This window comes from Paroedura picta, chromosome 2 (genome assembly GCF_049243985.1).
Source record: "Paroedura picta isolate Pp20150507F chromosome 2, Ppicta_v3.0, whole genome shotgun sequence".
In the NCBI taxonomy this organism is placed as follows: domain Eukaryota; kingdom Metazoa; phylum Chordata; class Lepidosauria; order Squamata; family Gekkonidae; genus Paroedura; species Paroedura picta.
Window position 1 is genome coordinate 164616801 of NC_135370.1, and position 13885 is coordinate 164630685.

Here is a 13885-nt window from a genome sequence, read left to right on the forward strand (position 1 = left end):
TCTGGGGGCCCCCGGTATTTCTCGGCCTGCTTCAGGAGGAAAGGGGGCTTTCTTTTTTTTTTTTTCCTTTCTCCCCCTTTCCCCCTCCAAGAGCACGGAGGCGCTCCATATGGTTGAGATCAAAGGTGTTGCTGGGTGCATGGTTCTGCTTTATTGCCAGGCACTGCTGTTAATTAGAAAACAAGATCAGAGGCAGTATTAAAATCCAATTAAATTGATATGAACAGATTGCCAAGTGATGTTCACTAATGTATAATTGAGCACCATGCAAATTTCGGTGGCTGGCTTTTGTTTCCTCCCCCCCCCCCCCCCCACTCTGGAATGAATGATGAAGCTATGAAGTTTTTTTTTTTTTTCCCCTCCCCTCGCTCTCTCTCGTTGTAAAAGATAAACAAGTTAATGCACTGATCTAGGGGGTATTGCTTCGGTGATTGATGAAAATGAGAGCGGAATATTAAAGTGTGACTTTTGGGGACTTCTTTTATCGTCTTATTTTTTGTTTGGTGTTCGTCTCTCTCTCTCTCTCTCTCTCTCTCTCTCTCTCTCTCTCTCCCCCCCCCCCCCAAACTCTCTCTTTCTCCACACACACACCCCACCTCCAATCGGGGAACATGCTTAAAGGCCTTGATATTCCATCATTTTCGGAAGTAGAGGACGTTCTCCCGTAGATGGAGATTTGATTTGCACAATTACGAAAGCATGAATATTTCAGGTGACGAGGCTGCCATGGGTCGAAAGGAAATGCTCTTCCCCATGAGCGTCCTGGATAGATCCGTGTTTGGGGGCTGGGACGGCTATTAAATTTAATTACTTCTCCATGAGGCTTTATATTGAGGGAGGCTTCCAATGAGGGGACCATCTATTAAATTTAATTACTTTGCCTCGTGGCTTGCATAGGAAGGTGCATGGTTGAGGTGCCGCAAAACTGAAGGAGGGGTAAAGCGGCAATAGAGGAGCAGGCAGGACAGCAGAGTTCGTGGCAGAGGCTAAGACGATCCAAGTTGCCTACGTTTTTTTAAGTCAACAGAGCATTAGGTTGCAATCTGGTGTTGGAGGAAAGTTCTGCGGAGATTGTGAACCACCAATAAGTGGGTTCCAGGTCAAATCAAGCCTGGACTCTTCCTAGAAGTTAAAATAGCTAAGCTGAGGTACTTTTGGGCATGTTATAAAAAAGCAAGAATCACTGGAAAAAGACAGTCATCCTTGGAGAGGTTGACAGCAGTAGAAGAGGAAAATACATCACAAGATGAATGGATTCAGCAAAGGAAGCTACGGCCCTCAGTATGCAAGGTCTGAACAGAAGAAGAGGACAAGCTGTTTTTCCAGCAAGACAAAGGTTTTCAGTTAAGATTCTCGACAAGATCCTTTTCTGTCCTGGCCTCCACCTGGTGGAATGAGCTCCCTGAAGAGATCAGGGCCCTCACTGAACTCCCACAATTCTGTAGGGCCTGCATTTGCCTGAGACTGATCAACCTAATAACATACACAGGTCCCACCCACCCCCCACCCCCCAGATACCTCCTCCATGGTCTACACCAGTCTGACCTCTCTGGATGGATAGATAGATAGATAGATAGATAGATAGATAGATAGATAGATAGATAGATAGATAGATAGATAGATAGATAGATAGATAGATAGATAGATAGATAGGTAGGTAGGTAGGTAGGTAGGTAGGTAGGTAGGTAGGTAGGTAGGTAGGTAGGTAGGTAGGTAGGTAGATTAGGTAGGTAGGTAGGTAGGTAGGTAGATAGATAGATAGATAGATAGATAGATAGATAGATAGATAGATAGATAGATAGATAGATAGATAGATAGATAGATAGATAGATAGATAGATAGATAGATAGATAGATAGATAGTAGATAGATAGATAGATAGATAGATAGATAGAAAACATTTGCAGAAATATTGAAGGTCCTTGATGTAGTGGTTAGAGCAGTGGTTTCTAGCCTATTGAGCCGTTTTTGTGATTTCCTGCTCCTTCACATACAGCCAACTGGGTGACCTCAGGCTAGTCATAGCGCTGATAGTGCTATTCTACAGAGCAGTGCTATCAGAGCTCTCTCAGCCTCACCTACCTCACAAGGGCGCCTTCTGGTAGAGAAAAGTGGGATATAAAAAAGAACAATTCTTCTTTGGAAAAATCTACTTATAAAAGTGACTGACTTCCACAATTGTCATTTATTTCATTCAGAAGTGGTTGGGTTTTGTTTGTGGGATTTTTTTTTTTTTTGCTAAAACCACAACACCAACCCAAAAGCTCATTTTCAAATATGCTCTACATTCAAAACTCATAAAAGACCAATAAATCATAAGGGGAGAAGGGGAGGAGATAATGGCCTGGTGTGATTTGCTTTCCTTCTTTCTCCTGAAGCATTTGAGTTTGGGGAAACTATTTAAAAACCTTTTAAACAAAAAAGTTGTCCAGTCAAATCAAGTCAACCTGAACATCTGACTGTTTAAGTGGTCCTCTGGAGGGGAGACAGCTTGGCATAGCCCCATCTCATCAGATCTCGGAAGCTAAGCAGGGTCAGTACTTGGAAGGGAGATGGCTGAGGAAGACCCAGCAGAGAAGGATGACAGCAAACCCCCTCTGCTTCTCGCTTGACTTGAAAGTGCCCTGGCTGGTGTGGCACATACAAGTTGTGATCCTCTGTTTGGCCATTGTTCTATATGGGCCTGGTTTGGGAAACCAAATTACATTTCGACTCACTTGGTAAAACAAGGACAGAAGGTTGCAATGGAGAAGAAACACACAGGGCAGCGAGTAAGGTTGTCAACTTCCAGATAGGGCCTGGAGATCTCCTGGAATTATAACTGACTCTTAGATTAGAAGAAGAAGAAGAGTTGGTTCTTATATGCCGCTTTTCCCTACCCGAAGGAGGCTCAAAGCGGTTTACAGTCGCCTTCCCATTCCTCTCCCCACAACAGACACCCTGTGGGGTGGGTGAGGCTGAGAGAGCCCTGATATCACTGCTTGGTCAGAACAGTTTTATCAGTGCCGTGGCGAGCCCAAGGTCACCCAGCTGGTTGCATGTGGGGGAGTGCAGAATCGAACCCGGCATGCCAGATTAGAAGTCTGCACTCCTAACCACTACACCAAACTGGCTTAGAGACCACTTCCCCTGTCACACTCTTCCCAAACCCTCTTCTCCCCAAACCCTGGCCTCCCTGGACTCTGCCCTTAAATATTCAAATATTTCCAGACTAAAACTGGCACCTCCAGCAGTGAAGAGTCAGCAAATATTTCCATCTCTCACTCAGATATGAAGCTGTCTAAGCAATCCCAGCTCTGTTACGTGACCACATATGATTCTAGGGATGCCAGTCTCCAGGTGGGACCTGGGGATCCCTCAGCTTTACAGCTCATCTCCAGGTGACAGAGATCAGTTCCCCTGGAGAAAATGTCTACCTTGGAGGGTGAGCTCTATAGCTTTATTCTCCATTGATATCCCTCCCCACCCCAAATCCCGCCCACTCCTGGCTCCGCCCACAAAGTCTCCAGGTATTTCCCAATTCAGAATTCTAGAGTCACCAAAAGACAGCACATATTCATATTCAAACAAGCAATAACGAAGAACATTAATAATGCAACTGTGCTTGTGGGGCTGCATTGCTAAGAATATTTCACTAAAATGGGACTGGCCTCTGATCTAGGCCCTGATTTTGCCCCTTCAAAGGCCTTTCACAATTCAAGGATGGACTGGCCACTCCCTTGTACCTGACCTTTTGCTTCAGGATCGGGGCCAGAAAGCCTCTTCCACAACATCAGTTTTCCTTGAGAATGCGTCTGTCGTAAGCATTCCACTCATGCGCTGGATAGCTTCTGGCAGAACGGGCTGTTAATTTATTAGCTGGCTTTGCTTTTTTAAAATCCGATTGCTGTTTCTAATTGTCATTTGCTCAATTTATGGCTCGAAAGTATTGTTAAACGGAGCTCTATTCTGAGAGTTAAATATGTCCCCATCACTCGTTCTGTTGGGATGACTAGAACAGGATGTTCTGTTGCGCTCTGAGCACAGGAAACGCTCCCAGGAAACACCTTCCATAAATAAGGAAGTTTAAGGCTGCCATAACAGCCAGAGAAATGCTGGCTCAGCTGGGCTCAGCCAACTGGAGTTGCCAACCTCCAGGTGGTGGCTGGAGATCTCCTGGGATTCCAACTGATCACCTGGCAAGAGAGATCAGTTTTGCCTGGAGAAAATGTCCACTTTGGGAGGTGAATTCTGTGGCATTGTACTCAGGGCTGGATTATGGCCAGTTGACGCCCTAAACACAGTCCAGCATGGACCCCTAAGTATGCACTGATCTTCTTAATGGTTAATCCAGGGCTAATCGGACACCACTGAAGTGCCTTCCTCTCTCCAAACCCCACCCATCTCTAGTGTCAGGAATCAGGCTGAGCCCAGCCTGTGGAGTCCAAGTGAAAGCGCATCAAGAATCCAACAGTCGGTTGCAAATTCCAAAGTAGAGCTTTATTAGGCAAAGTCCACAGTTAGCTAAGCATTGCCAAGATCTTCCTAAGCAAAGATCTTGATAATAACAAAGTACATGGGGGACAGGCAGGGCAGATATAGGGGCCCACCAAATAAGGGGAGGGGTGCCCAGCAGGTTTCGGCGGGAGAGCGGATAGAAATGACAAAAGGGGTCCTGTTCCCAGGCTGCCAGATGGCCAGGTGTCTTATCGGGAGGTTGGCACATTGTTGAGACTTAGCTGTCTCCGCAAGGACACTTACAGTAAGATTGATACAGTTGTTGGGGCACCTCACCCGCTGGGAAAGGAAGGGAGGGAAGTTCTCAGAAGACAGGTTTATTGCTTTATGGCCTTGGGTTGCCCCGGCCGGAGAAGGCATGAGAGTGTGAGAATATGCAGGCTCAGTGGAGGACAGGATGGCATGAACCAGGGGGGTCATGACATCTAGATCCACACCCAAAATCTCCAGACATTTCCCGGTCCAGACAACTTCTGACATACACAATGGGACGTGAATATAAAGAACCAGTGTGGTGGAGTTGTTAAATCAGCCTTTCTCAACTTGTGTACTGCTGAGAAATCCCTGAAGCAATCTTCAGGCTTCAAGAAACACCAGAAGTGGTGGGGTCATGCAGAATATGGTTGGGGAGCATAGCTGTGTACTCGCCTACCCAGGGCTCCTCCCCTCCCCACCACCACCCCAGGCCCATCATTGGCCATTCGGGACGACAAGTCGACATAACCATATATGGTCATATCACCAGATAAATGTTTAACAAATTATAAAAATAAATTTAAAATAAACTCCCACCCATTTGGGGAACCCTCCCAGGGGCATCAAGAAACCCCAGGGTTTCATGGAACCCTGGTTGAGAAAACCTGGCTTAGAGTACCAGACTAAGACCTGGAAAACCCATGTTCGAATCTCCCCTCTGCCACTAAAGATTTCAGAATGATCTTAGGCCACACCTCTGCTCTCAGCTAAACTTAACCACAGCTGTCATGAGGATAAAATGGAGGGGAGGAGAACAATAGAAACTGCTCCGTGCCCTCATTGAGAAGAAAAGTGGGGTGTACATGAAGTTAATAGATAAATTAGGTGTGTGCAGTTCATGAACCAACTAATCCAATATGACTACTCCACTTAGATGCAAATAACCGACTAGCATTTGACAAACCCTCCAGTTTTGTTGCCTGAATGAGACTGCTGACAGAGAGTCTGGGTATCAAGTAAGTGAGAGGCTACAACACAGGGCTCGCGAGTAGCTTTCAGCTTTTCACAGGACCTGTAAGACGGAGCTCTTCCAGCAGGTCTATGGTTGAGGCCAGTGCAAAGATAAGATCTGTGGGGCCCCCCATAGGAAGGAAGGAAGGTCTTCCATCACATTCTAACAGTGATGGCCAGCAGTTTCTCCTAGGTGGGGGGTTGGGAGTTAGGGGTTGGGAGGTCAGGAGGGGTTGGGAGGCTGGTTTTTGTATCCTATTAATTGTCGTGCTTTTAGTGGGGTTTGTAGGGGACTTGTATTTTACTTATTTTATTTTGTAACCCACCACGAGCCGGCTTTGCTGAGAGTGGTGGGTAATACATTCAAAATAATAATAATAATAATAATAACTTGAAATAATAATAATTAATTGATAATAGCTTGAAAAGGAGGCCATTTGAATTAGGAATGCGGTCACGAAACCCCTCCCCATGAAGCTAGTTGTCTTCCCTTTCCAGAACTCTTGAAGGTGATCTTTCTTGGAGAAAAGTCTTAGCACTACAGGGTTAAGCCTGCCTTCAGACTGGAATGCTAACCAAAATTAGAAACGACGGATCTTGAGCCTGCCATCTTGTTGCACTCTAGAGTGTGAAAGAACCCAAGTGCTGTCTTTTCGCTGTTGTTCTTGTTGTGTTAAAAAAAAAAAGAAGAGATAAAGTTTGTTTGTTCCATGAGACGCACTGTTTTAGCTCTTGTTCCAGTCCCCATTGTCTCGTACATGGTGATTTTGTAACAGCAGACTCGCTTCATGGACAAGGGATAATTTGCCAACATCACAGTTATATCATCTACAATTTGCATACACGGCTCTGCAGCGATTCACTCTCCCCATGACAAATCACCAAAATAAGCATCTTAGCTGATAGACAATTTCTCCAAGCATTACAGTGTCAAGAATAGGTATATGCTCAGTCCGGATCCTAAACATTACCATCTGTCCTAAAGAGGTATAATAAACTCCAACACAATAACTGACATTTAAAGAAAGGTACAGTCCTTTCTAAATTCACCTTCCATCTGTTCACTCTTAGAGACAAGGACTCTCTCTCTCTCTCTCTCTCTCTCTCTCTCTCTCTCTCTCTCTCTCTCTCTCTCTCTCTCTCTCAACTACATGTTTCTGCCATCCCTGAAGGGTATCCTTAGAATTTGCTAGAACAATAACAAAATAATAATGGAGTCGAAACAAATCCAAGGGATCTATTTCAATGCAAAATTGTCACATCTGAAACTGCCAAAGTCATGAAAATTCTGAGCAGCAGAAATTTGGAATCTGAGAATATCTGAATTTTGTCACGGCGTCAGGTCCTTCTGACATTTCTCATGTAGAAAGATTCAAGTTTAGGCAAGGGGGAGAGGGGGGCGAGATGAAATCTGCCTCCGCAGATACAAATATCTTGTCTATGGAGGCATTCTGAAGGATTTGCCAACTCTCTGCTCGTGAGAATTTTGAATTGTAAATTATTTTGTTTTTTTAGGTTGATTTTTCCCATGGCAGAAGGTAGCTGGGAAGCAATAAAATGCACCGGGGCCATCATTGTTCTTACATGTTTGCTTGTAGTAAGCATCACGTGATATATTGTGGCTCGATGAGAACTTTGTGGATGGAAGCTCATACCTGATGAGGTGAACTGGTCAGCCATTTCATACAGGACTGGTTTTGAACTCAGAAAAAGCACTAGGACTGAACTGGCTGTGTATTGAGAAGTGGGCACATTATGAATAAAATAAACCTATGTACAGAAGGTGAAGAGCCTCTTGTGGCACAAAGTGGTAAGGCAGCTGTCTGAAAGCTTTGCCCAGGAGGCTGGAAGTTCAATCCCAGCAGCCGGCTCAAGGTTGACTCAGCCTTCCATCCTTCAGAGGTCAGTAAAATGAGTACCCAGCTCGCTGGGGGATAAACGGTAACGACTGGGGAAGGCACTGGCAAACCACCCTGTATTGAGTCTGCCATGAAAATGCTAGAGGGCATCACCCCAAGGGTCAGACCTGACTCGGTGCTTGCACAGGGGGTACCTTTACCTTTATGTACAGAAGGTATCTAAAGAGACACCAGCTGAGTTTCCAAACTTGAATTTTCCAAGTTTGGCATGCCCTTGAGTTATCTCCTTCAGGATGCACATCCATTTAGAGCTCTATTAGGCCCCAGGCTCATGGGTATCCCAGGAGATTCGATAGCTTCTCCTATTGTGTCCTTTTAGGGTTCACAGAGCTTCTGAAGCTACATCCCATCACGGTTTCTGCATCCCACATGGAAGTTAATGAAAATTTTCAAGGGAGTGTCAAACAAAAAGGAATGAAAAACAGAAATAATGCATACATTAAACTACATGAATTGTTTCAGTTCAATCTTATCCTTTTTACTATTTAAAAACATAAGACCAAAAAAGACAACAATGGATGTGGTCTTTCACAAATAACTGAGGGTAGGCCGAAGGAGGAGGAGGAGTTGGTTCTTATATGCCATTTTTGTCTACCAAAAGGAGTCTCAAAGCAGCTTACAATCTCCTTCCCTTTCCTCTCCCTCCAACAGACACCCTGTGAGATGGGTGAGGCTGAGAGAGCTCTGATATCACTGCTCGGTCAGAACAGCTTTCTCAGTGCTGTGGCGAGCCCAAGGTCACCCAGCTGGCTCCATGTCGGGGAGGAGCAGGGAATCAAACCCTGCTTGCCAGATTAGAAATCAGCATTCCTAACCACTACACCAAGCTGGCTCTCCTGCATGCCCGGATGCCTTTAGCTGGATTGAGATAAATAATCACAATATCTAAATTATAAGCCTTTTTTTTCTTTTTAGCACATGCTATAGCCTCATAAATACTATTCAAAGAGCAAAAAAAAAAATCTATTCATGCCGATGATGTTTTCTTCAATGTTATTGGACCCTCTGGTTGCAATTAATGTGAATTAAATTGTGGGAATTTGCTAATTTCTCTTTCTCCCCCCCCCCTCCATTTTTTCTTTCTTTTTTATTCTGAGAACTGTGTTTATTGACATCATTGGGCACACAGTTTAGAATAACTGGGAAGGGTCAAAAATTAGTAATTTCCCATCCCATCTGAAACTCTTCCTGGACAAGAGTCCATAAGCAAAGTGACTTCCTCTTAAAGCTGAAGAAGCTTTCTTATTGACAAAAAGCCTGCTTAGGAGCTTCCAGAAATCAACTGCACTTTTCATGCTATCCACGGCTAGAAGCCCTGCAAGTGTGATTAGTTTTCTTATTAGCCATGTGTTCTTTCAGAACTTTATATTGTTGTTGGTGCATTCACTTTCTGCCCTATCTTGTGAGATTCAAAGCAGATTACAGGAGAGGTTTAAACATATAGAATTGCAATATAAAATAGAAATTTAAAATAAATTAACTGAATTGTATGTATTGAAGCATGAGCCTCTTGTGGCGCAGAGTGGTAAGGCAGCCGCCTGAAAGCTTTGCCCATGAGGTTGGGAGTTCAATCCCAGCAGCCGGCTCAAGGTTGACTCAGCCTTCCATCCTTCCGAGGTCGGTAAAATGAGTACCCAGCTTGCTGGGGGGTAAACGGTAATGACTGGGGAAGGCACTGGCAAACCACCCCGTATTGAGTCTGCCATGAAAACGCTAGAGGGCGTCACCCCAAGGGTCAGACATGACTCGGTGCTTGCACAGGGGATACCTTTACCTTTACCTATGTATTGAAGCAAGAGTTAGACTAATTGCCTGCTCCATCTATCATGGGAAGGGTAGGGTGGAATCATAAAGATGGCCATTTGAGCCGGTTGGTGGATTCTGACTGGGAGGCCAGCAGATTAGAAGTTTTTGGACCTCGACCACAAGTCTGGCAGAATAGCTCTGTCTTACAAGTCCCTGCGGAACTGCCTAAGGTCCTACATGACTCTGATTTCAATTGGCAGAGTCTTCCACCAGGCTGGGGCCAGGGTGGAAAAAGCTGAGATTCTGCTTGAGGCCAATCTGGTTTCTTTAGGACCAGAGATGCTGAACAGGTACTGCTGACTAGACCTTAATGTTCTCTGGGGACATAGTGGGGTCACTATTCAACATCAGCATCATTCAGAGCATGGTTTCTCAACCAGGGTTTCGTGAAACCTTGGAGTTTCTTGAGAGGCCTGGAAGGATTTCCCAAATGGGTGCAAGTTAATTTATTTTGAAAATATTTTTTTACATTTCTTAAACATTTATCAAGTGATATGAAAATACATGGCTGTGTTGACCCACTCACCCCTCCCAAAATGGCCAGTGATGGGCCTGGAGATGGTAGGAAGGGTAGTAATGGGTTTAAACTACAAGTACAACGATATAGGCTAGATATCAGGAAAAAGATTTTCACAGTCAGAGTAGTTCAGCAGTGGAGTAGGCTGCCTAAGGAGGTGGTGAGCTCCCCCTCACTGGCAGTCTTCAAGCAAAGGTTGGATACACACTTTTCTTGGATGCTTTGGATGCTCTGGGCTGATCCTGCATTGAGCAGGGGGTTGGACTAGATGGCCTGTATGGCCCCTTCCAACTGATTCTATGATTCTATTATTCTAGTACATCTGTCCAGAACATCTGAACCATACCCTTCCCCTGTTGAGCTCATCATGCCATCATGGTGAGAGCCAGCATTGTGTTGGGATTAGAGGACTGGGCTAGGAGCTGGGAGATCCAAGTTTGACCCCCCCCCATTTTTCCATCGAAGCTTGCCAGTTGACCTTGGGCCAGTCACACACTTACAATCTCACCTGGCTGGTTGTTTGAATAAAATAGAGATGAGGAGAACGTTGCAAGCCACTCTTAGTCTCCACTGGGAAGAAAAGTGGGGTATAAATAAATGAAGTAAACAAATAATGGCAACATGAACCCCCCACATACAATTCCTCACAACAACATGGATGTTCTGGTTACAAAACACCCCAGCTATATATTACAGATAACTCAGAATTAAAATGTCCCTCATTTTCTTTTCATTCATTTTTAGGAGAAAGGCAGCCTCTTGTATCTTGTATCTTTTCTACGTTTTATGTAAACCACCCTGAACCTCTGGGAAGGGCGATAGGTAAATAGAATGAATGAATGAATGAATGAATGAATGAATGAATGAATGAATGAATGAATGAATGAATGAATGAATGAATGAATGAATGAATGAAATAGTTGTAAATAAATAAAGGCCTTTGAGTTTTTAATGACACGTCAGCTCTGTTTAACGGCTTATTTGGACAATTTCTTTCCCATCGTTCAAGGAGAATGTATGTTTGTGGATTTTTCATCAAGATCTATGAGCCAACATGGCAGAGTGTTTTAGGCACTGTTGTATACCTGTTGGTTCAATCCCAGTTCTGCCGTGGAAGCTTGCTTTAGGTGGCATTGGGCCATCACATTCTCTCAGCCTAACCTTCCTCACAGGGGGGTTTGGGGATAAAATAGAGGAGAAGAGAATGATGAAAGGTCGGACGAAGTAAATTATATAAATATATTGACATTTGTTGAATATGATGAATATGTTGATGATTGTATTGTAGAAATTGGGGATTTAATGTGATTTCTAAGTGATTTTATTGTGTTTTATTGTATGGATTGTTCTGTGTAACCCTCCATGAGCTGATTCCAAGATCAGCCGGCTATAAATCCAATAAACAAACAAACAGATATAATGTATCTCAAGAAGAATAAACACGTAAATAAAACTACCAAGTCAGACCATTGTTGTGTACAGGGATATTGGCCACGCATGGATTGTTGATTCTTTTTTGTCAGATACTGTATTCATGTGCTCCTGTGCTGTTCCTCTTAATGCCATGGAGTTAACCCTCTAAAGTAGCCATTTCCTCCAGGAGAACTGGCCTCCATCTGTTATAATAGCAGGAGGCCGCTAGGCCTTGCCTGGAGGAGGCAACCCTTACATCACCTATTGTAGAAGTGGTTGTCCTACACCACCTACCATTCCATCCTTTTAAACGGGGACTAAACCTGTAATGTACCCCCAAGACACGGCCTTTTCCTCACTAGGGAACGTCAACAAACTCATCGGTGCTTACTTCTTAGAAAGAAGCATCATACCAGTCTGCTTTGTTTCGTTCCTTTTCCTTTTCCCTAAAAATGAAGTTAAAATTTGTTAAGAACCCTGTCAGAGCAGTTGGCCTAAACTCGCCTAGTGACAGAAGGCTAGCTGCTGCTATTCATCTTCGGAAGCAGAGATCAAGAAGGTCTCTGCAGAGTTCACAATCAGCTGTTCTCTGACGGCCGGAAGCCATCCCGGAAAAATAATAGCAACGTTTTTGTAAAAAGAAAGAAATCATTAGTTTTCTGCCTGGTAGGCTGCAGCTGACTACAGCCACAGCCATGGCCTTCAGGCCAGCTTTTTGTCAGGATTAGCACTTCCCCACACACACACACACACACACACACATTTACCAAGCGCCAGCAATATCATGTTTGAACCGTATCTCTTAACACTTGATATGGCTTACATGACGGGGCACAAATTTGATCTCACCTTATCCCCGCATCAGTCACTAGGAGGGGAAAGTAGCCATGAAAAACCTGGACTTATAGACTTCACGTCTTAATCACTGGATGCTTCCTGTTTTGTTATTTTTACATGGTTTCCCCAGATTTTGAGCTCTTCATATTTCTTTGGCCAGTGACACCCAAGCTCCACATTCAGAGACAGCAGACCACTGAATACCAGTGCAAGGAGGCAGCTTCGGGGGGGGGGGGGTCTGAGTCCCTTGCCCTCTTGGTTGGCCCTCCAGGTTAACTGCTTGGCCCCTGTGTGAAAGGAGATTCTGAAGTAGATAAAGGATTGCCAGCCTTCAGGTGTTGGCGGGAGATCTCTCCGAATTACAACTCATCCCCAGGTTACAGAGATCACTTCCCCAGGCGAAAACGGCTGCCTTAAAACAGTGGTCCCCAACCTGCGGGCCGCGGCCCGATGCCGGGCAGCAAAGGCCATGGCGCCGGGCCGCGGCTCCCTCTCCCCACCCCCCCCCCCGCAGTAAAAAACTTCCCAGGCCGCAAGCTTGCGGCCCGGGAAGCTTCTTACTGCCAGTCCCCAGCCTCAGAAAGGTTGGGGACCACTGCCTTAAAAGATGAAGACTGTGGCATTCTACTCTCTACAGAGAGCAAGTTTGGTGTAGCGGTTAGGAGTGCGGACTTCTAATCTGGCATGCCGGGTTTGATTCTGCGCTCCCCCACATGCAGCCAGCTGGGTGACCTTGGGCTCGCCACAGCACTGATAAAGCTGTTCTGATCGAGCAGTGATATCAGTGCTCTCTCAGCCTCACCTTCCTCACGGGGTGTCTGTTGTGGGGAGAGGAAAGGGAAGGCGACTGTAACCCACTTTGAGCCTCCTTTGGGTAGAGAAAAGCGGCATATAAGAACCAACACTACTGCTGCTGCTGCTTCTTGCTTCTTTCTTCTTTCTTCTTTCTTCTTTCTTCTTTCTTCTTTCTTCTTTCTTCTTTCTTCTTTCTTCTTTCTTCTTTCTTCTTTCTTCTTTCTTCTTTCTTCTTTCTTCTTTCTTCTTTCTTCTTTCTTCTCCTGGCAGTCCCTCTCTCCCCAATTCCTCCCCTCTTCAGATTCCACTCCCAAAATCTCCAGGTATTTCCCATTCCAGAGCTAACAACCCTATCCAAGGCCACTGGTCTGATCCAGCAGGGATCTTCTTAAGAGCAATGGTGCCTCTTAAGGGATGCCAGTTCCAAGGTGTGGTCTGGGGATTCCTGGAATTATAGTTCATCTCCAGGTGAGCCGCTTGTGACGCAGAATGGTAAGGCAGCGACATGCTATCTGAAGCTCTGACCATGAGGCTGGGAGTTTGATCCCAGCAGCCAGCTCAAGGTTGACTCAGCCTTACATCCTTCCGAGGTCGGTAAAGTGAGTACCCAGCTTGCTGGGGGGTAAACGATAATGACTGAGGAAGGCACTGGCAAACCACCCCGTATTGAGTCTGCCATGAAAACACTAGAGGGCGTCACCCCAAGGGTCAGACATGACTCGGTGCTTGCACAGGGGATACCTTTACCTTTACCTTTACCTCCAGGTGAGAGACAGTTCATCTCCAGGTGACAGTATCCTTGGAGAAAATGGCTGTTTTGGAGGTTGGGCTCCATTGGGATCCCTCCCCACCCCAAATCCAACCCACTCCCAGCTCCACCCCTAAAGTTTCCAGAT